We start from the raw sequence: 23,373 nt of genomic DNA on the forward strand, positions 1-23,373 counted from the left end.
TTTTGTTAATTATTTCATAGACTTTGAATGTTTTTGTACATTGTTAATAAACAGCACATTATGTGCAAAAATCTCCTGCATGCTTAAAAGCTTTTTTCTTAGAAGATTTTTAAATAATTTGTAGTGTGTAATGATAAGCTTAATAATAATTAAGCTTATGTAATAATAATAATAATTAAGCTTATCATTAAAACGTACTTGAGGTCCACAATAACAGGAGCGTCTCACTGGACTCATCAGCATCAATCAAACAGTTGCACAACAGATTTCGTACGATGATGTTATTGATGATTTAGCATCAAAGAAGGCTAGAAAGGTTTTAGATAGCACTTCACACCTGTTTTTAATGTTAATGCCAGTTTTAAACTGGGTGAAAAACCCAGGTTGAAGAATTGTTTGCTGCAGGAATCTTTTTTTTTTTTTTTTTGCTGTCTTCAGAGATTTCTTAAGTATGTGCAAAATATATACTATATTGTATTTAATTGTATTGTTCTTTCGTTGTTCTAGTTACGTTGAATAATTCAAGTAAAATATTGATTGTTGCGTTAGTGGCAAATCCATTTTTTATGGGGCCAGGTGGGGTGGAGGTGAGGTTGGCGGGCTCCAGTGGTTATTGGGTGTGGAGAGCGCCAAGAGATTCTAAAAACAAAATAAATCGACATGCCAGTCTATCATCCACCATCATCCAAGACAGTCTGCCATGCATGCTGTCAACACTGCATCGAATTGAACAACGGAAGGCCAAACGTGCCGCTCTATTCTGAATAATTTGAACCAATGAAAGATCTTGTTTTAATGCACTAGACCAAACTGTTGGGCAGTAATCCAAATAAGACAGGACAAAATATGTAATTAACAATTTAACCATAGTTTAATTTAACAAGTAGGTATTCCTCCTAATATTGGAGATATTTCTGCTCATTTTAAAGAAAATGTAATTGATGTGAGAAGACCAAGATAAAGTTTCATCAACAGTAACTCCCAAAAGTTTGGCTATTCTCACCTTTTCTATGACAGTCCCATTCACAGACAGACATAGCCTAGGATTCAGTCTTATGGCACGTTTGGTACCAAAAACAATACACTTTGTCTTCAAAACATTAACTTTTAACTTATTTTCATTGACCCCATTAGAAACTTGCACCAGTTCATCTTTGAAGTAAGTCATTTATAATGCTAATATTTTCTGCAGCAACATATATGGTGGTATCATCTGCATACATCATTACACCTGCATTTTTTAATATGAATGGCATATCATTAACAAAGATGGAATAAAGGCAAGGCCCAAGGCAACTACCTTGTGGAATATCAGTTTCAAGTGTAACACTGTTTGACAGTGTGCCATTAAACAATACATATTGTTTTCTGTTTGCCTAATATGTTATGTTTCGGTTTTGTAGGGGTTGGATTTTGTTTATTATGGGTATGTTTGTTGTTTTTGTCTGTGGTTGGTGTTTGTCATGTGTTCCTGATTTCTCCCCTTGTCCTGTTATGTCTGATCACGTCCACCTGTGTTTCTTCCCTTCCCAGTCTGTCTGACCAATCAGTCCCCTCAGCCTATTGTGTTCCCCAGGTGTGTCTCATTAGTGTTGTTGTATTTAGTCTGTTGTGTTTGTCCAGTCTGGGTCGGTCCATTAATGCATCCAAGTTTTGTCGTTTCTACCATGTCTTACCAGTTCCTCGTCATGCCACTTGAGCTTTGCTTCGATTAGGATTTTGTTGCTTTCTGTCGGCATGTTGTGCACCACCTTGTTTTGTTTAATTAATAAAACCCTTTTGTTTTGGACTTAAACCATGGCCTCCTCGCTCTGCCCCCCCCCCCCCCCCCTACACACACACGAACACTTGGGTCCAAAACCCCAGCCAACCGTGACAAAATAACTTTCTATAAAGTTTACTGCTGTATAATTAAACCTGTAAGATCGAAGCATCGTCAATAATAATTCATGATCAATAATATCAAAAGCTGCTAAACAGTACAGTGCCTACAATTAATTTCTTATCAATATATTTTAACCAGTCATAACCGAGAGATATCAGAGCAGTACATGTGGAAAATCTTGCCTTAAAAGCATGTTGGAAATCAGAATTCTGTTGCCTTCCTAATATTCCCTCGAAGATTTTACTCAAAACGGGTAGAATACTTATTGGCTTACTGTTTGGTCCTGAAAACTGCTCTCTATTGTTTTTAAGTAGAGGAATGATCGTTGCTGTCTTCCATAACTGCGGAAACACACATTCATGAAAACATGATGTAAATATATGGAAAATTGGCTCTACCATATTTCTGGCAGCAAATTGTAATAATCTTCCATCTAAATTATTAATACTGTTTATCACATTTCAATGATAAAATCAGTTTTTCAAGATGATCCATATTAATAATTTTGAATTTAAAGTAACAATCTTTACCCACCATAATTTCTTTTTTTAATAATATAATCTGAAACATTACTGAGCCCAGTCGTCATAAACATTATGTTATTTACTTTGTTAATGAAATAATTATTCAAATAGTTTGCAATTTAAAACGGTTTAGTAATATATTCAGTATAAATTTCCAGAAACCCATGTGTTTTATTGACTTTATCCATACTTATAACTTCGTTGAGTGTTTTCCATATTTTTTTTACTATCATTTTTGCAATCTATGATTTTGGATTGATAATATATATTTTTCTTTTTTCTATTCATTTTAGTGACTTTGTTCCTCAATGACCTATAAACTTGCCAATCCCTTGCATTATTTGATAGAATATCTTTCTTTTTTTTCAGCAAATCTCTGTTTCATACTGCATCTCAATTCAAAACTGATCGAATGGTTGTCCTGGAAGGAAGTCTCTTCTCAAGGTGATGCACAAGAAGTCCCGCAAACTGTTTGCTGAAGACAAGCAGACTAAGGACATAGGTTACTGGAACTATGCCCTGTTTTATGAGACTGATATATATTCAGAATGTGTCAACCGTGTGTGACGGAAAACAGGTGAGGAGTACAAAGACAGGTGTGTCTTGCCTAGTGTTGAACATGGCGGTGGCTGCATGAGTGTACAGTTCATTGAGGGAATTATGAACGGCAACATGTACTATGCCATACTGAAGCAGAGTATATGATCCCCTCCCTCCGGATACTGGGCTGCAGGGCAATAACCCTCATCACACCTCCAAGATGACCACTGATAAAGAGGCTGAAATTAAGGTGATGGACTGGCCAGACCTAAATCCTATTGAACATCTCAAAGGCATCCTCAAAAGGAAGGTGTAGGAGCACAAGGAGGAGGGGAAAATGATTCCAGTGGCAACCTGTGAAGCTCTGGTGAACTCCATGCCCAAGAGAGTTAAGGCATTGCTGGTAAATACAAATTATGGTGGCCACACAAAATAGTCAAACTTTGGGCATTTTCACTTGGGGGTGTATTCACTTTTGTTGCCAAAGGTTTAGCTAATATTGACTGTATTTTTTAGTGATTTGGAGCGAACAATGAATTTGCACTCCTATATAAGCTGTACATTGACTATTTTCACTGTGTCAACGTGTCATTTCTTCAGTGTTGCCCCATGGAAAGATATACAATACATATCTTCAGAAATGTGTACTCACTTTTGTCACAAACTGTGTTTCTTTAAGCATTTACCAGGTGTGTACTGTAGATGCAGTACTCATTTTTGGGTTCCATAAAATGTGGAGCTGAACAAAGGAGTGAATGAAGAACCAGACAACCAACGTGTAGAAACGGAAAAGAAAAACCTCAGGAGGGATATAAAAAGCAACCAGTCTTGAGATAGAGATGGTGAGGAAGGAAGGAAAAGGGGAGAAAAGATGAGAGGACAGTGTTCTTTACATATTGGCTGAGTGTCTCTAAAGGCTTTTGTAATGCTTTACACATCCGGTTTTCCAAGGTCCACATGCAGCTGCCTGTCCATCTGTTTTCACATTCAGTTTGGGCCTCATATATGATTTATTTTTTTCAACCACGGGGCAAATTATTACCAGAGCGGAACAGATTATCCATGGAAAAAAACAAACAAAAAACAAAACAACAAAAAGCAAAAAGTAAAAATAAAAGCGTGGCTGAAAAGAAGATAGGCATGAATGCCTACTCCCACCCATTCTGGCCCCTCTCCTTAGTGAAGGCAAGGCACGTTTTTCTATTTCTATAGCACATTTCATACACAAGTCACAATGTGCTTTACACAAGAAAAGACAACACCTATAAGCATAAACAAACACAGCAGTTAACAACATTAAGAGCAAAGCAGAGAAAACAAAAATAGCTTACAAAATTTACTAAAAGATAACATACATTAACAATGTTAAAACATAAGGCAGCAAACTTAAAAAAATAAATGAGTAAATCAATTTTCTAAAAGAATTAAAATAAAAAAAAAGTGATCTAAAAATTTTGGGAAATGTGAAAGTACCATTATCATCCATTCACTTATTCCCGTTATATATTACTGATTCTGTTTAGGGCTGATGAAGCCTGTCCAAGCTAACTTTTGGTGAGAAGTGGGGTACAACATTCGATCGCCAGTCAATTGAAGGGCTGAGTGATTAGGACATTGATTCATCATATACAAACCACATGAACTAAAACAAAACAAAACAAAACAAAATAAGTGGCTCAATCTTCACATGTCCAGAGCAAAACAGCCCAAAATTCAAGAAGTACCTTATACAATCGATAGAGCACACCCGTCACCAGCACCCAGGCTTGAGGGGGGCACATGAAATGCATGGGTGGGCCCAATTATTATGAATACCTTACAGACAGCATTAACTTGCCCCATATATTTGGATAAATTCACGCAGCACTGCCGTGCATCTATCATTGAATGGCACTCGATGACAGTACTATCATAGACAGCATTTACAGTACATACACATACAGTAGATGGCAACGCCATCGTAGTACGTTGACGCCACAGCCATATTGGATGAGGCAAAGTGAAGCTATTTTTAAAGATGCCTCGTTCACTTTCTCTTTGGAGATGTATCATCAAGCCACAACTAATTGGATTAATAAGGAACCATTCGCCTCAATCTTACTAATTATTTGGAGATTTAATGGGGAATAAAATTGCCACATCAAATATGGCGGATGCGCTGACATATCGCTTCGAACGGGCCAACTGAACGGTGTCTGTAGCAGAATTTAAAAGCTTTTTTCTTTTTAATGCAATGAATGCAAAATCCAACCTCATTTTAGATGCCCAAACTATGTGTGTGTCTCGTGGTTTCTTTTTTCAAGTGGCACTTTAGTTGCCGACACGAATGTAGTTTGTAGTATGTCCCTCCTCACTTGTCTTGTGCACCAGCGTCCTCGGAAATTTGCAGCTTCTCTTGAACAAAATGTACTTGACTCTTGCACGCCAACATTGACGTATTGGCGCGTATAATTAGGGCTGTGATGGCTGTTGCAGATAAGACTGGCCATCAATCAAGCAAAAACACACCACTATTTCTTCATATTGTGACGTCTTGCAAGAATGCCGCCAGAAAACGTTGCTTGCGAATGTCACCCTTTTTATTTGTCTTGAACAAACGGCTACAGTTGGCCATAGCAGACGCCGAAAACAAAAACAATTCAACAGCGGTGAAGGGAAAAAATAACCATGGTTTGATATGTCCTCATGTAACCTCTTATATAAGGATATGTTGTTGTCCTGAACTGTTGTACAAATCCAGGTGCCCAACAATTTGTAAATAAAGGGCGGGATCAGCCTGGGAACTCTTCCTTGTTTATACTACAGCCTTCCCTGCTTCGCAAACATGTTTTCGAGAGTGTCTGGGAGAGAGCTTGGACAGCCCGGTTTCTCACACTCACAACTTTTTGCTAACGAATAAAAGACGGAGCGGCGCACGGCCCGGACAGAGTCAGCTGTGGAACACGTACGATTGCCCAGCCGTTTTGCAGCTCGTTCTTCCCGGACCGTAGGCTCTTCGGTCTAGTGTCAAGGTAAGCGCTGATGATGATCATATTATGCTGCTTAACGTTGTAGTGTATTGATTGCTGTTTGCGGGGAATAAAATGTACAATAATTCTAGCAAATCGAGTCGTGATTGTTGCTGTTTGCGGGGAATGAAAGGTATAATCATTCTAGCACAGCGCAGGTGTTGATTACTGTTTGCGGGGAATAAAAGGTACAATAATTCTAGCAAATCGACTGTTTGCGGTGAATGAAAGGTATAATCATTCTAGCAAATAGAGTCGTGATTGTTGCTGTTTGCGGGGAATGAAAGGTATAACCATTCTAGCAAATCGAGTTGTGATTGTTGCTGTTTGCGGGGAATGAAAGGTATAATCATTCTAGCAAATCGAGTCGTGATTGTTGCTGTTTGCGGGGAATGAAAGGTATAATCATTCTAGCACAGCGCAGGTGTTGATTACTGTTTGTGGGGGATAAAACGTACGATTATCCTAGCACAGTATAAATGTTGATTGCTATATGCGGGGAATAAAATACACAGTTATTCTAGCAAAAGCATATCAAGTCTCTGTGTATTCATTGTTGCCGCCGACCATTCACGATCCTGCATAAAAATATAAAGGTGAAGTAGTGTTTTCCACAAAACAAGCGGCGAGCAGTAGCAGCAATAAACACAAACAGCCCGCCAACACGAACGTAACGTACCTCCTCCACCGCGAGACCTGTGTTGCGTTTACTGACACTCGGACATAAGCGTGTGAAACAGAATGAATGAAAAATATAATAATAAAAAAAGGAGAACCATTTTAGAGATCCATGCCTCAAATGGAGGGGCACAGTCATCTTGGTGGGTGGGCACGGACCCCTATGGCGACGGGTGTGCGATAGAGTATCCAGGCCCAAGATAATCTAAAAATGGATGCCATATATTATTAAATTGCTCCACTTTGTGATGTAAAATGTTCATCAGATATTCCAAAGGAATCAACTTCGATATTACATTACACCAACGACCAGTATCAGAAGGGCTCTTCTCATGAATCCACTGTAACACTATATTCTTTCTCACAGCAAAAGTAATAATGTTATACAACTTTTTATTGGCTGCTGTGAATAAACGTTTGCTTGGGAGACCCAGGATCAAACAAACTGGATCCATTTCCAAATTTACACCCCAAAAATCTTCTCAATTTAACCCAATATGTATCTTATAACAAGAACAAAGGCTATGATTTAAGGTACCTAGGTCTGTTTTTACACTCAAGGCACATAAGTGAGAAAGAGTTTTAAAAAATTGGCACTGTTTGGAGATATATGCACTCTGTGGAATTTTTTAAATCTTGGATTTCTTTCCTCTACGTCACCATCTTGTAAAGGCAGGGACGTCACTAAGTTTCATGGACAGGGGGATTAGCCCCCAGGAGATGCACAGATTTAAAAGCAATACAATAATGACATGAATTTGGATCAATTTGACATGGCGCTAGCTAGCAGGTAGGCTAAAAATACTCCCTATTTACTATGGATACTGTCTAATAATTGCTTATTTTCATATATTACTCTGATTGTTTTCATACCTTTCTATTACTTTTTTTTTTTTACCTTTGTGCTGCCGGGAAATGAAAATACAGACCTCAAGGAGGCTATTTTTGGAGAAATCTCAAAATCGACATTTTCGACCTCCTGCTCTATTTTATTCAGTTACTATTAATGTATATATATATATATATATATATATATATATATATGTATATACATAGATATACATACATACATATATATATACATATATACATACATACATACATATATACACATACATATATACACATACATACATACATATATACATACATATATACACATACATACATATATATACATACATACATATATGCATACGTACATATACATGCATATATACATACATACATACATACATACATACATACATACATACATACATACACATATATATACATACATACATACATACACATATATATACATACATACACATACACATATATATATACATACATACATCCACATATATATACATACATACATACACACATATATGTACATACATACATATACACATATATATATATATACATATACACATATATATATATATATACATACATATACGTACATATATATATACGTACATATACATATATATATATATACACGTACATATATATATATATTCACGTACATATATACACATACATACACATACGCATACATACACATATGTATACATACACATATGTATACACATATATATACATACACATATATGTACATACACATATATATATATACATACACATATGTATACATATACACACATATACACATACACACATATACATATACACATACACACATACGTATATATATATATATATATACATATATATACGTATATATATATATATATATATATATATATATATATATATATATATATACATACGTATATATATATTCATACATACATATATATTCATTTTTATACATACGTATATGTATATATATATACATACATACGTATATATATATATATATATATACATACATACATACGTATATATATACATACGTATATATATATATACATACGTATATATATATATACATACGTATATATATATATACATACGTATATATATATATATATATATATATATACATACATACGTACATATATATTGACGCCGAGTGGCGGCAACAACAAAAAGTCCACCCATGATGTGTGATCCATCAGTTAAACCAAAGCATGCTAGGAAGTGCAACGCTTCACTCTCATTCAATACGTCATAAACAATTAATTAACTCTGCCTGGCCTTCTCCGTGCCACTGCTGCCATGCCATGATCACTGGAAATTCTGCATGGGAGCCTTCCACAGGATCGAGGAAGCGCCAAGTTGACACCAGCCTTACATATACATTGTCATACATCCATCCATCATCTACCGCTTATCCGAGGCCGGGTCGCGGGGGCAGCAGCTTTAGCAGGGAATACCAGACTTCCCTCTCCCCAGCCATTTCAGCCAGCTCCTCCGACGGGATCCCAGCCGGGAGACATAGTCTCTCCAGCGTGTCCTGGATTGTCCCCGGGGCCTCCCGCCGGCGGGACATGCTGGACCACCTCTCCAGGGAGGCGTCCAGGAGGAGTAGCGGCTCGACACTAAGTCCCTCCCGGATGACCGAGCTTCTCACCCTATCTCTAAGGGAGAGCCCGGATACCCTGCGGAGGAAACTCATTTCGGCCGCTTGTAGCCGGGATCTTGTTCTTTCGGTCACGACTCATAGCTCGTGACCATAGGTGAGGGTAGGAACGTAAATCGACCGGTAAATCGAGAGCTTTGCCTTTCAGCTCAGCTCCTTCTTTACCACAACAGACCGATACAGAGTCCGCATCACTGCAGACGCTGCACTGATCCGCCTGTCGATCTCCCGCTCCAACCTACCCTCACTCGTGAGCAAGACCCCAAGATACTTGAACTCCTCCACTTGGGGAAGGATCTCATCCCCGATCCGGAGAGGGCACTCCACCCTTTTCCGACTGAGGACCATGGTCTTGGATTTGGAGGTGCTGATCTTCATCCCAACCGCTTCACACTCGGCCGCGAACCGCTCCATTAAGAGTTGGAGAACACGGCTTGAAGAAGCCAACAGCACCACATCATCTGCAAAAAGCAGAGATGCAAAGTTGAGGCCACGAAACCGGACCCCTTCAACGCCTCGGCTGCGCCTAGAAATTCTGTCCATAAAAGTTATGAACAGAATCGATGACAAAGGGCAACCTTAGCGGAGTCCAACCCTCACTGGAAACGAATTAGACTTACTGCTGGCAATGCGAACAATACTCTGACATCGGTCGTACAGGGACCGAACCGCCTGTATCAGGGGGCTCGGTACCCCGTATTCCCGAAGCACCTCCCACTGGACTCCTCGAGGGACACGGTCAAACGCCCTCTCCAAGTCCACAAAGCACATGTGGACTGGTTGGGCGAACTCCCATGCACCCTCGAAGACCCTGCCGAGGGTGTAGAGCTGGTCCACTGTTCCACGGCCGGGACGAAAATCCCATTGCTCCTCCTGAATCCGAGATTCGACTTCCTGAAGGACCCTCCTCTCCAGCACCCCTGAATAGACTTTACCAGGGAGGCTGAGGAGTGTGATCCCGCTATAGTTCTTAAAAAGGGGGACCACCACCCCGGTCTGCCAATCCAGAGGCACTGTTCCCGATGTCCAGCCGATGTTGTAGAGGCGTGTCAACCACGAAAGCCCCACGACATCCAGAGCCCTTAGGAACTCCGGGCGGATCTCATCCACCCCCGGGGCCCTGCCACCGAGGAGCTTTCCAACCACCTCAGTGACTTCGACCCAGAGATCGGGGAGCCCAACCCAGACCCTGCTTCCTCAAAGGAAGACGTGTCGGTGGAATTGAGGAGGTCTTCGAAGTATTCTCCCCACCGATTCACGACGTCCCGAGTCGAGATCAGCAGCACCCCATCTCCACTTTACACAGTGTTAATGGTGCACTGCTTTCCCCTCCTGAAACGCCGGATGATGGGCCAGAATTTCTTCGAAGCCATCCGGAAGTCGTTTTCCATGGCCTCACCGAACTCCTCCCATGTCCGAGTTTTTGCCTCAGCGACCGCCGAAGCTGCATTCCGCTTGGCCAGCCGGTACCTGTCAGCAGCCTCCGAAGTCCCACAGGCCAAAAAGGCCCAATAGGACTCCTTCAGTTTGACGGCGTTCTTACCGCTGGTGTCCACCAGCGGATTCGAGGATTGCCGCCACGACAGGCATCAACCACCTTACGGCCACAGCTCCGATCGGCCGCCTCAACAATGGAAGCGCGGAACAGTCCACTCTGACTCAATATCCCCCGCCTCCCTCGGGATAAGAGAGAAGTTTTGCCTGAGGTGGGTGTTGAAACGCTTGCTGACAGGGGATTCTGCCAGACGTTCCCAGCAGACCCTCACCATACGTCTGGGTCTGCCTGGTCGGACCTGCATCTTACCCCGCCATCGGAGCCAACACACCACCAGGTGGTGATCAGTTGACAGCTCCGCCCTTTTTTTAACCCGAGTGTCCAACACATGCGGCCGCAAATCCGATGACACGACAAGTTAAATTTAATCAACAGTTTTATTTTTTCAAATTGTGTACTTACATTATACACCAGGGTAGTAATTGTACATTTATGAATTTGGAGCAGTTGACCATTAGGCCTAATTTAGGCAAATTAAATAGGGTATTTTTAAGGCATTTTTCTTTTGCGTTACAGGTTTAAAAAAAAAGGTTAAAAGGTTAAAACGTGGCAGCCTTCACATCATGCTAAAATAACATATACACATGACAACCAGAAAAAAGAATCCTCCGCACACTGACAGAACATCACTCAATGAGTTTATTTGAGGGGGAAAAAAACGCTTTTCGCATTGAGCGTCATCAGGTTCACCTAAAATTGTTGTTGTTTCCCTCAAATAAACTCATTGAGTGAAGTTCTGTCAGCGTGCGGGTGATTATTTTTTCTGGTTGTCATACAAGAGCTCCGAGCTCCTGCTACCCACCAGCACCTGACCATTGGAGGCTGTGCATAGACACTTCCCTATTGATTACCATATACACATATTCATGTATCGTATAGTTTGCTCCATTCATGGCCCCTTGGGCACAAATGCGGCAACTTTCTCCATGCCAGCCGCGGCCCGGCCTGGACCAGGTTGAGTGGACGTGGGGTGGGAGTGGACCGCGGCTGCCCCGTGGGGTGGATGGTCGGCCTCTCGGCCAAGCCTCCACCATCTGCGTCCCACAGCTTCGGCCCGGCTGGGGTCCCGCAAGTCGGCCGCAACCTCGGCCTTGTTTGCCGTGGGCGCTCTCTCTCTCTGGTAATGATCCTTCCGCATGTTCACCTACGGAAATCTTGTTTGTCGTCGCCGCCATTTCCGCATTCTGTGTGCCCCTTCGATTTTTCTTTAATTCCTTCGTTCCCGCTGCTTGAATCAAATGAGTAACGTCCGCTTCTTCTTTCCTCCCTTGCTTTGGTGATATAAGTGGCTAAATTAAAAGTAGCCCGTGCGCCCGCTACGCTAAAGCCTTAAATAAACGATAATAGGTGGGGGGTGGGGGTGGGTCGTGGGTGGAGCGGGGGCTGTGGGCCGGTGGGGTGCCTGGCGGGCCTGCCGTGCCCCGTCCTGCTGCGTTGGGTTGGGGGCGCAGGCCGTGTTGGGGTGGGGGGCGCTCCTGGCTCTTGGGTTTGCTCTCCGGCCGGTGGCCCCTGCGGGGCCCGCGGTTGTCCCTTGGCGCAGTCGTGGCCTGGGGGGTCCGGAGGTGTTGTACTTGCTCTGTCCTGGCCGGGGTCGACGGCTCCCCTCTTTGGTGGAGGTTTTCATGCATGCCGGGTCCACCACACCAGCATCTCAATCGAAATTCAAACACAATCTGCTTCTTCCTCTGGTCGTTGAATCGGTGGAGGCTGATGTCTTGGGATCTCACTCTGCTTCATCTATCCTTCCTTCCTTTCCTCAGTCTCTCCTTTGGTCTCTTGAGGTCTCCGTAATTTGTTGGAATTTAGATGTTTCTGGGATTGGTGAAAGACTCTGGTTGGTAACCCGGTGGGTAGTAGGTAATGTCTGGTCGGTGCTGGATTTCACTTTCCTTTCTTTTCTTTGATCCTTCCTCGGGTCTCCTGACAACCTCACGACTCTAGCTGGATTCTGAAGTATTCGGTTTAGGTGAACGGTATGGGATTTTTAATAGGTTTTAGGTGAACTAATGAGTACACACTCACGCACGCACACATGCACACACACACACACACACACACACACACACACACACACACACACACACACACACACACACACACACACACACGCACATGCACATGCACATGCACATGCACATGCACATGCACATACTCACCCACATACAATATAAAAATATATAAAAAAATAAAGAGAGAGCAATGATGATGACATGTCAAATCGGTAAAATTACCGAATGAACAATACTGAGCTCTTAAGAAAAAAAAAAAAAGCCTTAATTAAACTCTAGGCAAGAAAAAACCTTTGGATTTTTCATACTCAAGGTATCTGTGGCGGTCAATAAATGCAAAATAACCATTTAAGCAGTTAGTTTCTACCCGAAAAACAGCCACAAGAGCGGAACCAATACCAGTATCGATATCTATTGCGATACTGATACCGATACCTGGTATCGGTACTTGCCCATCCCTACTTTCTTTATGTCTGAACAGCTGAATTCCGATTTTTTTCCATATCCGACCTGGGTCACTTTCATATGTGGTCCTATATTGGATATGTATCCGAATTTTTGCAATGCGACCACAGTCTGAACGGCCAGGTTGCATATATATCTGACCTCGACGTCATCAAAAGTCCAATATGCGCTCCGCTCGGGCGGGGGCATTAAGCTTGATTTATGCTTGAGACATCCGCGAGGTCCGCACAGCTCGGGAGACGTACATGCATCGGCAAAGTTCTTTCGAGTAACATTTGTGGCTTTATATTTGACTTTAATTTAATCCCACTTGAAACATGAAGTAGCCTATAAAGATGACATTTGTGGTGGTGATATTAGTAATTTTGCCACGCAGAGGGCTCATTTATTACGCGCGGCAATGTGATGTCATCGTTAGGGAGAGAAACAAAAAGGAGAGGTTCCCGTGAGATGAGGCGCTCAAACAGGCTTGCCTCATTTTCACAAAATATTATTTCTACCTCCTCTTGCATCACTCCTCTGTAGATATGAGAGGGTAAAAATATGAGCCCCGATGACGGACTTATAAAAGTCAGTGGACCTGACATGCTGGACCATACGTATTTACTTCCGCAAACACAGCGTTGTGACTTATCTTCTTCTGCGCATGCGGGATACTTTGGGGACACATTACGTCTGCACAGCAGACAGGCTGAGGTCGCAATTATTAGGTAATGTGAACGCTTACTCAAAAATATCAGATTTCACAAAAAAATCTGAACTGAGCATTAAGACATGCAGTGTGAACGTAGCCTAATAGATCCATTGTGATGAGTCTTTAAGTGTCCTGAAACGTGCTATATAAATCTGATGCATCATTATTATTATGATTACTGAAGCCACTGTCCTACACAGCTCTTCAGTTCAAAGACAAATTCAGTATGGCAGATCAAAGCATGGTCAATCTGGTAAACTCACACTGACATAAAGTTCACATGATAAAGTGTCCATAATCTCTGTTGCACATACATAAACACACTGGCTCGAACCACGCATGCCTGGCATTGATCAAAGGAAGGAAATGTGATAGAAAGTACAGGGAGGAAGTGGGGGATTGAGGGAGCTTGGGAATGAAGGTGGATGTGGTTGTCTCACTTCAGTAATCAGACTGTGGCAACAGCCATCTTTGTCAAAGGTAGCACTGGGCCACACACTTTGTTTGTGGGTGGCATGAATCAATGGTAGAGTGATAGTCTCCCAAACCTGTGGTTGTGGGTTTGATCCCCTGCCCTTGTGACCATGTTGAAGTACCCTTGAGCAAGATATGAATTCCCCAGTTGCTCCTGATGCTCTGCCATCAGCAGGTGAATAGGAAAGCAGTGTGAAGCGCTTAAGTTCCTTAAAAGGTGGAAAAGCACTACGCAAGTGAAAGACCATTTACCAAACATCCCAGCAGCTACTTACTTGTGGCCCCGAATTCTTATTCCTTCACTATGTGTTTTGGTTGAGCCAGCACACAACTTTTCCACGTCAACAATAAACAGACACCAAAGTCATTCATTGTTAGGGAACGTGTTCTCTATAATTTAGATACCTGGTTTAAGTATTTATCACTTAAGTGCTTATTTTGTTATTTGAGGGATCAAATTCACGTGGATGTTTTTTCATGTCACGATGGCTGCAGTAGGAGTTTTGCTATGATTCAGTCAGTGGAATTTAGCATGAGTACCGGATTACAAGTTTTGTTTCCTAAGGCTATACAGGAAGATGTGCTCCTCACGGGTCCTCACAATCTAGCTGACGTCCAGCATTTCAAATAAAGTTGTGTATCTGTTAAGTACTATCCTTCATCATTTTGTTTACCATTAAGAATTTTGCTGCCATCCTCTAGCTATATAAGATTATAGTTTTCATTGATATTCTTAACATTGTTTCAAATTGGGACTAACTCCCAATGGACTGCAACACATTAGCCATTTCTGGTGGAAACGTCAGATGCCATGACCGTTTCCACAATCAATGCATGACGTTAGAAGTCCTCCAACATGTACCAAAACACGATCACGTAGTTTAGCGACCTCTATCAGCCATGTTAAATAGCGAAAAAGGTCATGGGAATTGAACCCAAGTCGTCTGGGTGGAAGATGAACGTTTATCTTACTGAACTAAAAGGCCGGTAATGACTTTGATGTTTTTTTTTTGTGTTGACATGTATGTCAATTTACCTAAACCAATCACTGGCCAAATAGCTCAGTCAGATAAACACTCGTCTTCGGACCTGATGGACCTGGTTCGAGTCCCTCTTTTGGAATTTTGCGCTATTTAAGATGGCCGATAGAGGTCGCTAACGAGTGTGGTTGCATTTATTGGAGGACTGTCTCTATTAGAAACAACTGGGACACCATCTGACTAAAAAAACTAACAAAACAAACTGTAAATGTCTGATATCCTGAGGTTGTGTAATAGGTACATTCAGGGCTACAACGGGAGAAATAAACAAAAAAAATCGGCCCTGATAATACATAATTTCCGACTAGAGATGTATCTATGCATTTTCTTAACAAATACATTTTACTATTTTATTTACTACCTGGCTGAATTTGACAGTTACAGTTACAATCTATGAAGTGGAAAGTGGTAAAAAAAAAAAAAGAGAAAGAGAGAGAGAAAGAAAAAATAACTAAATCAAAAATGAAAATATTTTGAACTCACTAGAAAAACAAAATTGAAAATTGAAACACTATAATATGGGACTATCAATCCCACTAATACTTGGTGATTCATCTTATTTCATTGGGTTCCATGTATTGAGTATCTTAAAGGATCAGTATCACGGTATTTTAAACCCTTCCACAGTTATAGGCATATACAGTCTACAATTATTACCTTTGACACCATGGTGATGTAATTTCTTATGTTTATATGAATATATATATATATGAAATATAAGCTGTTTTGTTGGCTATTTTTGTAACCCGGACATAAGATGCCCGTTTCAGTAAAACTCCGCCTTTCCCCGTGTGGCTGCAGCGTCCCTCTCGTCCACGCGCGCGCCGCCCACAAAACTCTGGAGCTCTGCGGAAACTGACCGACCTATTGGCGGATGGCTCCTCAGACCCGCAGGTCTCCCTCCAGCGCCTGGGAGGCCGCGAGCGCACCAGCAATCCTCTCTTCAAGCCCGGCCACCCGGTCACGTAGTAAAGGAAGTAGGGAGTACATTCGTCGCACGTCATTTAAATCCGTTCTATCCATCCACAGCATACACGAGTTGTAAGCGCGCACACGCATAGGCACACACACAGGCACACACACGCACGTACACACACACGCACACACAAGTTTGTTTTACTATCTTTGTGGGGCCATCTCATTGACATAATGCATTTCCTAGCCCCTTCCCCTAACCCCAACCATCAAAATTATTGCCTACCCCTACCCCTATTCCTTACCCTAACCTCAACCATAACCCAAGTCAAACCTCTAAAACCAAGTCTTGACCCTCAAAAAGAGGTCTAAACTTGTGGGGCCCAGCAAAATGGCCCAATATGGACGAGTGGGCCACACAACTCTGTGAAATCCCGAAATGTTGGCCCCACTGTGTAACAAAAACAAGACCACCCCCCCCCCCCCCCCTTCCACACACACACACAACAACAACATCAAATGCATGATCCCGCCCGATGAGGGGAGAAAGAAAGTAATCGTGACAACTCCGGGCATCCGTCTTTGGAAGCAAAGCTCTCGCTCCATGAGCACCTCCTACAAGAATTACGAGATTTCGCGAGACGGGACATTGCGAGAATAATGGCTCAAAAGCAAAACGCTCTTTAACTCATTCACTGCCATTAACGGCTATAGATGTCAAAAATTAATTTTAACTATTTATATTAGTTCAAAATTTGTTCCCACTTTTGTTAACAAGAGTATGAAAACCTAGAAAAAAATATTGTACATTTAGAACAGTTATGAATGTTTTGATTAATCGTGAGTTAACTAGTGAAGTCATTCGATTAATTACGGAAAAATTTAATCGCTATATCCTAATTTTTCTTTTCTTTAAAAAAAAAGTACTTTTATTTTTTGTTTTGTTTTGTTTTTCTTTTTTTTTTAAAGAAAAATCAACATTTTAAACTAGGGGCGTCAGGTGATCATTTTTGAAAATCATAATTAATCGCATGACTTCACTATTTAACTCACGATTAATCACAAATGTGTTCTAAATGTACAATTAAAAAATTATAGGTTTTCCTACTCTTGTTAACAAAAATGGGAAAAAAATAGAAATAATAGAAATAGTTCAAATTAATTTTTTACGTCTATAGCCGTGAATGGCAGTGAATGAGTTAATGGAAACACCAACAAGTCAAAATTGCACTTTATCAAAATTGTAGAAATATCGCTTTATTTTGCGAAAAACTGGAAACCCAACTATAAAAAAAAGAAAATCTCATTTATAACACTGATTCTGACAACTGGACGTTCATTCCATTCCATTGGCATTCCATTGTGAAGTCTAAACCAGAGGTCACCAACCTATCTGAAATTGAGAGCTACCTCTTCAGTACTGATAAAGGGAAAGGGCTACCCGTTTAATAAACATTTCTGACATAACAAATTTGCTCAAATTATTTGAGGATTAACCATCTATAGTCGACATTGTTGTGGCCGCTAGCTTGCTATGGTATGGTCATGCATTCAAATAATGACCTTTGAACTATACTATTTTTATTTATTTTTATTTTTAAATATTGTCATTTTTAAATTGACAGCTGCAAGTGTCATTTAAAAATAGCATAGCAACACATGAAGTTGTATTCAACTCACTGATAAGAGTTTTATTTATTTATTTTTATAGAAGCACCCAAAAAAAAGTCTCTTTCTAGCAAAGTATTTTTTATTTTATTTTTTGAAAACACTGGTGGGCAACACGTTGTGCTTGGAGGCTAACTGGTGCCCAGGGGCAGACCCCTGATCTAAATTCTCCGTTTTGTTACCCTGAATCCCATCCCCAAAGTAATCATTAGTCAGGTTTCCATCCAATTGTTTCGAACTTTTTAAGCGAATTTACAGAAAATGCGCAAAACTGAGATGCGACATGCCTGTTTCAATCTGTTCTTCTTTTGCGAATATTGAGAGGGGACTCCGCCGCTGTAGGTGGTGGTATACACCATAGAGATGTGATCCACCAGTAATTTTAAAGAAGAACAGGAAGTGACTGCGCTGGGCAATGACGTCATATGAGTTTGCTTTTGTAATTCTTGATAAACCGAAGCGTTTATTTGCTGTTTTCCATCTAAAATAGCATTAATATTCGCTTTTTTAATTAATTCAAAAAATATTTCTGTTTTGTCGTCCCCCCAAACATACCTTACTTTATCGTCCGATGTTGCTTTGGGACTACAAACGTACTTGTGACGTATTATCTGGTCAAAACTTGCGACATGTATCCGGTTTTATTCGCAAAACCTGTTTCCATTGCCATAATTCGCATTTTCCTTTTTTTCGATACGCTTCAAAATCCACCCCCTTTAAGTGTAAAAACTTTTTGGAGAATTTTAAGCCCTTTTTCGAATTTCTAGCGTTTCCATTCAGTTTTATTTTTGCATTTCTTGAAAATTCGAATAAAAATGGATGGATGGAAACCAAACTATAGTTGTGGCTGTGCAAATCAACTTCCCTTGAACAGTAAAAAACAATACTACTACTTTACTGTATATATTTGGCGTCAACCTGTTCCAAACTGCTGTGAGGCTCTTTTTTAATCCTAATTTTGTACTCAAGTGTTATACATCACATCGCCATTTCAGCTAATGAAAGCATATGTTCTCTGTCCGTGAGAGTCTGAACTAATCTCCTATTTACCACAATTTGGAGGACACAGAATACTTTCATTCCTAATGAGGGCCTGATGAATTTTCTTAAAGGCAGTGATGGGCCAAATTGGAGTTGATATGTCCCATCCGGCAGAGTGCAGAAGCCCATAAAACACAACCTTGTGCAATCACCATGTGACAATCAAAAAGGCCAAAGTGAAAGAACCAATTAGCGTTAACTGGTTAGTTTACTGTGTACAAGGATTGATTATTCTATTACAGTGCATGTCTGTATGGGGGGGTCTTGTCATACATTGCATGAGGATATACCGTATTATAACAAATTTGGGAGGAATTGTTGAGGTTTTATAATGCTATCAATCAATTGTACATACCGGCTTAACATCAGAAATGCAATGTAATACACTATATGATCCATGATAAATCAGTATTATTAGCAAATTAGGTAAATTTCTATTTATGAATCAAGAGTAACTTCTTATGCATGAGGTGAAAAAAGAACAACATCTACACTTCCGTGTTCATGACTGAGACACATTCATTTATGTAGTATACTTTACATTTCCTGAAGACTAATGCTAACCAAAACATACATGAGACGTGTATACTGTACATCCTCTCCAAACTAAAAAAGTGCATTGCACCCCCCCCCCCCCCCACAAACACACACACACACTTGCACTCTCAGTCTGATCAGGTTAACATGGGGTCCTCAGCACGTCAAGCTGGAGCCAATAACTGTGTGTGTGTGTGGAAGGGGGGGGGGTGCGTGTGTGTGTGCGTTCGTGCAAGAGCGAGAGAGAGAGAGAAAGAGAAAAAGAGAGAGGGAGAGAGAGACAGAGAGAGAGAGAGAAAGAGAGAGAAGACAGAGCAGAGAGAGAGAGAGAGAGAGAGAGAGAGAGTGAGACTATGCGTCTGTCTGGGAGTTGATCCCTTTGTGTTGACAAGCTGTCCCATTTACTCAATGTGTGGTTAAACTCTGTTAAAGAGCGTTGTTTCTGGCTGGCCCAAGAAAGCGTAACACTTATCACAGCTAAACCCTTAAAGGGGGAGTTTCCATTTTTAAAACTGCTAGCAAGATTTGATTGTAGCCTCACTTCAATAATTTTTTGGGGGGGGGGGGGGGGCAATCTGTTGAGCTAATTTTATGCTGGTTAAAAGTAAAATTGGCATGCTAATTGTGTTAATTATGTTATTATGATTTTTATTCTCCACTTTTTTTTTCCCATGTAACAACTCCCACATAATACTTCCGATTTACACTTTTCAAATTTCAACTTGCTTCAAAAATTCACGCCATCTTGGGAATATATCGTCTGATTCCACATTACTTACAGTATTCACACAATTTACCGTTTCCAAGTTTTTCCCATTCATTTTGGGACAGAATTTTTCTAAGTCCCACTTTCCACGCCCACTTCCATACATACAACTGGTCATTATTACCACCTGTCTGATACTGCTCAGTGGCGCATTTGGTAAAGTGCATTGTCCAGTAATCAGGAGGTTGCAGGTTTGGATCCCACCTCCGACTCTACATTGCAAATATATCCATGGCCATTATGCTAAGTGATATAAATGTACACCAACTGACTATCATGTCAAGAAATGGATTATCATTTCACTGAAATTATTAAATGCATGTTAATTTTCAGCATCAGATGACACTTTTCAAAATAAATACGCCATCAGCCATGAATTTGAACAAGTCTAATTAGCTCAGTGCTTAGAGTACTTAGAGTAATTGCCTCCTACTACGGAGAAGCCGGGTTCAAACCCAGCTTGGAACACATTTTAGTACATTCAATGGTTCGCTATCATATCAGATATATCAAAATATATTATGATTTCACTGAAATGATTTAAGCGCATGCATTACAATTTTCAGCTTTTCAGCATTCCCATGCAATTTCTGCAGAAAATGCATTTTGTCTAGTTCCAAAATTGCAGTCTTTGTTTTTCTCTAGCATGTCAAGTTTTTTTCCTCCACACCTTACCCTCTAGGTAAGCAAAATTCCACTGCTTAGCTGTAGTAAGACAGTAGTAAGAAGAACTGATGGACTCATATACAGCTAAGTGGCAACTTGTTTGTTTTGGTCACAATTGTGACAGTGTGGTGAGAGGTGTGTGCATCTCCTAACAGGTCAGTACAATCAATATCTTCAAACAGAAATCTAGCATTGTAGTAATTAAGAAGATTCTAAACAACATTTCAAAAGTAAAAGTAAAAGTACAAAAGTTGTACAGAATAAGATTCCTTTCCCTAATGGTATATGGAAAAGAATCACATAAAGGTCAAATACATTCGAGTCTAATCTTGTCTGTAAATCAAGCAACTGAATGATGTTCCATACGAGATTAAGACTTTAAGATCAACATAGTATTTTCTCATTGCAGGGAAAGACCGGCCAAAGAATGGCAAAAAAAAATTGGGTACAATTGACGGTCATTTTAATAAGTTGGGAGAAACAACACCATAGTATTATTAGTTGTTTTAAAAAAATAAAATAAAATAAACAGCAACAACAACAAAAATACATAAATTAGTAGTGTCAAAATTAGTGAGTTAATTTTGAGTTAATTTAAAGTTCCTTTAATGCCACACATTTTTTAAATGCACGTCTTACTTGGAAAGCCTGTACTGGGGGCATTCGAGTCACCATGCAGCAGACACATACACGTCAAACTTTAGCAGTAATACATTTAATAATAATGCATATATTTGTGTAGACTGGGGTCAAGTTGCATTATACAATCTCAATATTGTGCAGAATTTCACAAGTTAAGTCATGTTAAATATTATATAACTCTTAATGTGAAAAAACGTTTTACAAATGCAATAATGCCATCAAGTGGCAGAAAAATGACCAACACAAATCAATGTCACAGTCATGTTTTACAGTACAATATATATTTTTAATTTTAACTCAATTGTATTAATTATTGCCAAATTATTTTATCATTGACTAAAAGATGCAGCCATATTTCAATTAGTTTAACATTTTTTCCCACTTTTATGTTAACAAGAGTATGAAAACTTAGGAAAAAAATGTTTTATTGTACTTTTTATTGTACATGCAGAACATATATAAAATGTGTGATAACTATTGAAGTCATGAGATTAATTACAATTAAAAAATGTAATCGCCTGACACCACTAATATAAATATTACCAAATTAAGTGAATCAGTGGGTACTGTACCACAAGTATGCACTGTGAGTTTAAAAATGCAAAATCTGCTTCCTAACAAAATAAATGTGTCCATATTTTCATTAATAACCAAGACTTTTTTTAATGTTGTCCACAATTAATGTGTGAAAAACACACACACACACACACACACACAAATCCAGCTCCATGAGTCCGTGGGCATTCAAAGTCCAAACGTGAGGCGGGGTGAAAAAAAGAGAACATGTCATTCCCCATCAGCACAACAAGCGTTGACTCTTTTTTCTGCTCAACACTATATATTCACTACGAGCAAGCTATTTCGAACCTATGGTGTGCGTGTGTGTGAGTGAGTGCATGCTGGAGGTGAGGTTTGGGGCAGAGGCCATTAAAGCTCTGTTAAAACACTTCTGATGCTGTTGGCTGCTGTTAGAGCAAAAGGATAATGAAAAAAATAGAGACAGGGGCAGTGAAGGAGTGACTGTATACTCAGCGGCTATTCTGGCCCACCCTGCATTCCACTGGCAGCCTGTCAATACTATGAGCACAGAGGTGCAAGATGAGTCAACAACCTAATTCGAACATCAAACTTTCATGGGTAGCAGAGGAGAAGTGCAGGTTAGAGAAACTGGGCAAGAGAGCTTTGCTGTTAACGCTTTCTCCAGGATCGTCACTCCAAATCTTTGAAAAAGCTTTTAAAAACCTGACCCCTTTTACACTCTCTTGCACACATACAGTGCAATCAAAAACGTGCAAACCCACACAGTGACACTTTTGAAGTTCTGACCTGTGGCTGAGTTGCATTTAAAAAAAAATTTTTTTAGCAAGATATAATAGTGACCATCTTACTCTCTTGTACAAAATAGAGTATGAGCAGAAAGTGCCAACAGCTTTATTTATTAAATATTACCAGAGAAAAAGCATCAACTGATAAACAATTTTAAAGGGATACTTAACTAATTTAACCAGTTTCAGCAAGAAAAAGTTTATATTGCGTTTAGAATTAATAGTGATGTCACTATCGAAGATTATTAGAATCGATTAATCTATATCTACTATTCAATCGATTAGTCCACTAATCTGATTCATTTTGCATGGAAGTGTATTAAAAGAGCATTTTTCCCCCCTGATTACTGTTTATTAATCAGTGATTGGTGTTTATCTCGTACTTCGTATTCGTATAATGAT

The 23,373-nt window shown here is 40.1% G+C and overlaps 1 protein-coding gene across 4 annotated transcripts in view; it reads right to left on the reverse strand.

Moving 5' to 3' along the window:
* The window catches only part of bcas3 (BCAS3 microtubule associated cell migration factor), a 419,103-nt gene that overhangs the window by 79,797 nt on the left and 315,933 nt on the right, over positions 1-23,373 (reverse strand). The gene's annotated exons all lie outside the window — the stretch shown is intronic.

The sequence above is a fragment of the Leptonotus elevatus genome, chromosome 7, assembly GCF_054856555.1.
Source record: "Leptonotus elevatus isolate MCC_2025b chromosome 7, RoL_Lele_1.0, whole genome shotgun sequence".
Taxonomy (NCBI): Eukaryota; Metazoa; Chordata; class Actinopteri; order Syngnathiformes; family Syngnathidae; genus Leptonotus; species Leptonotus elevatus.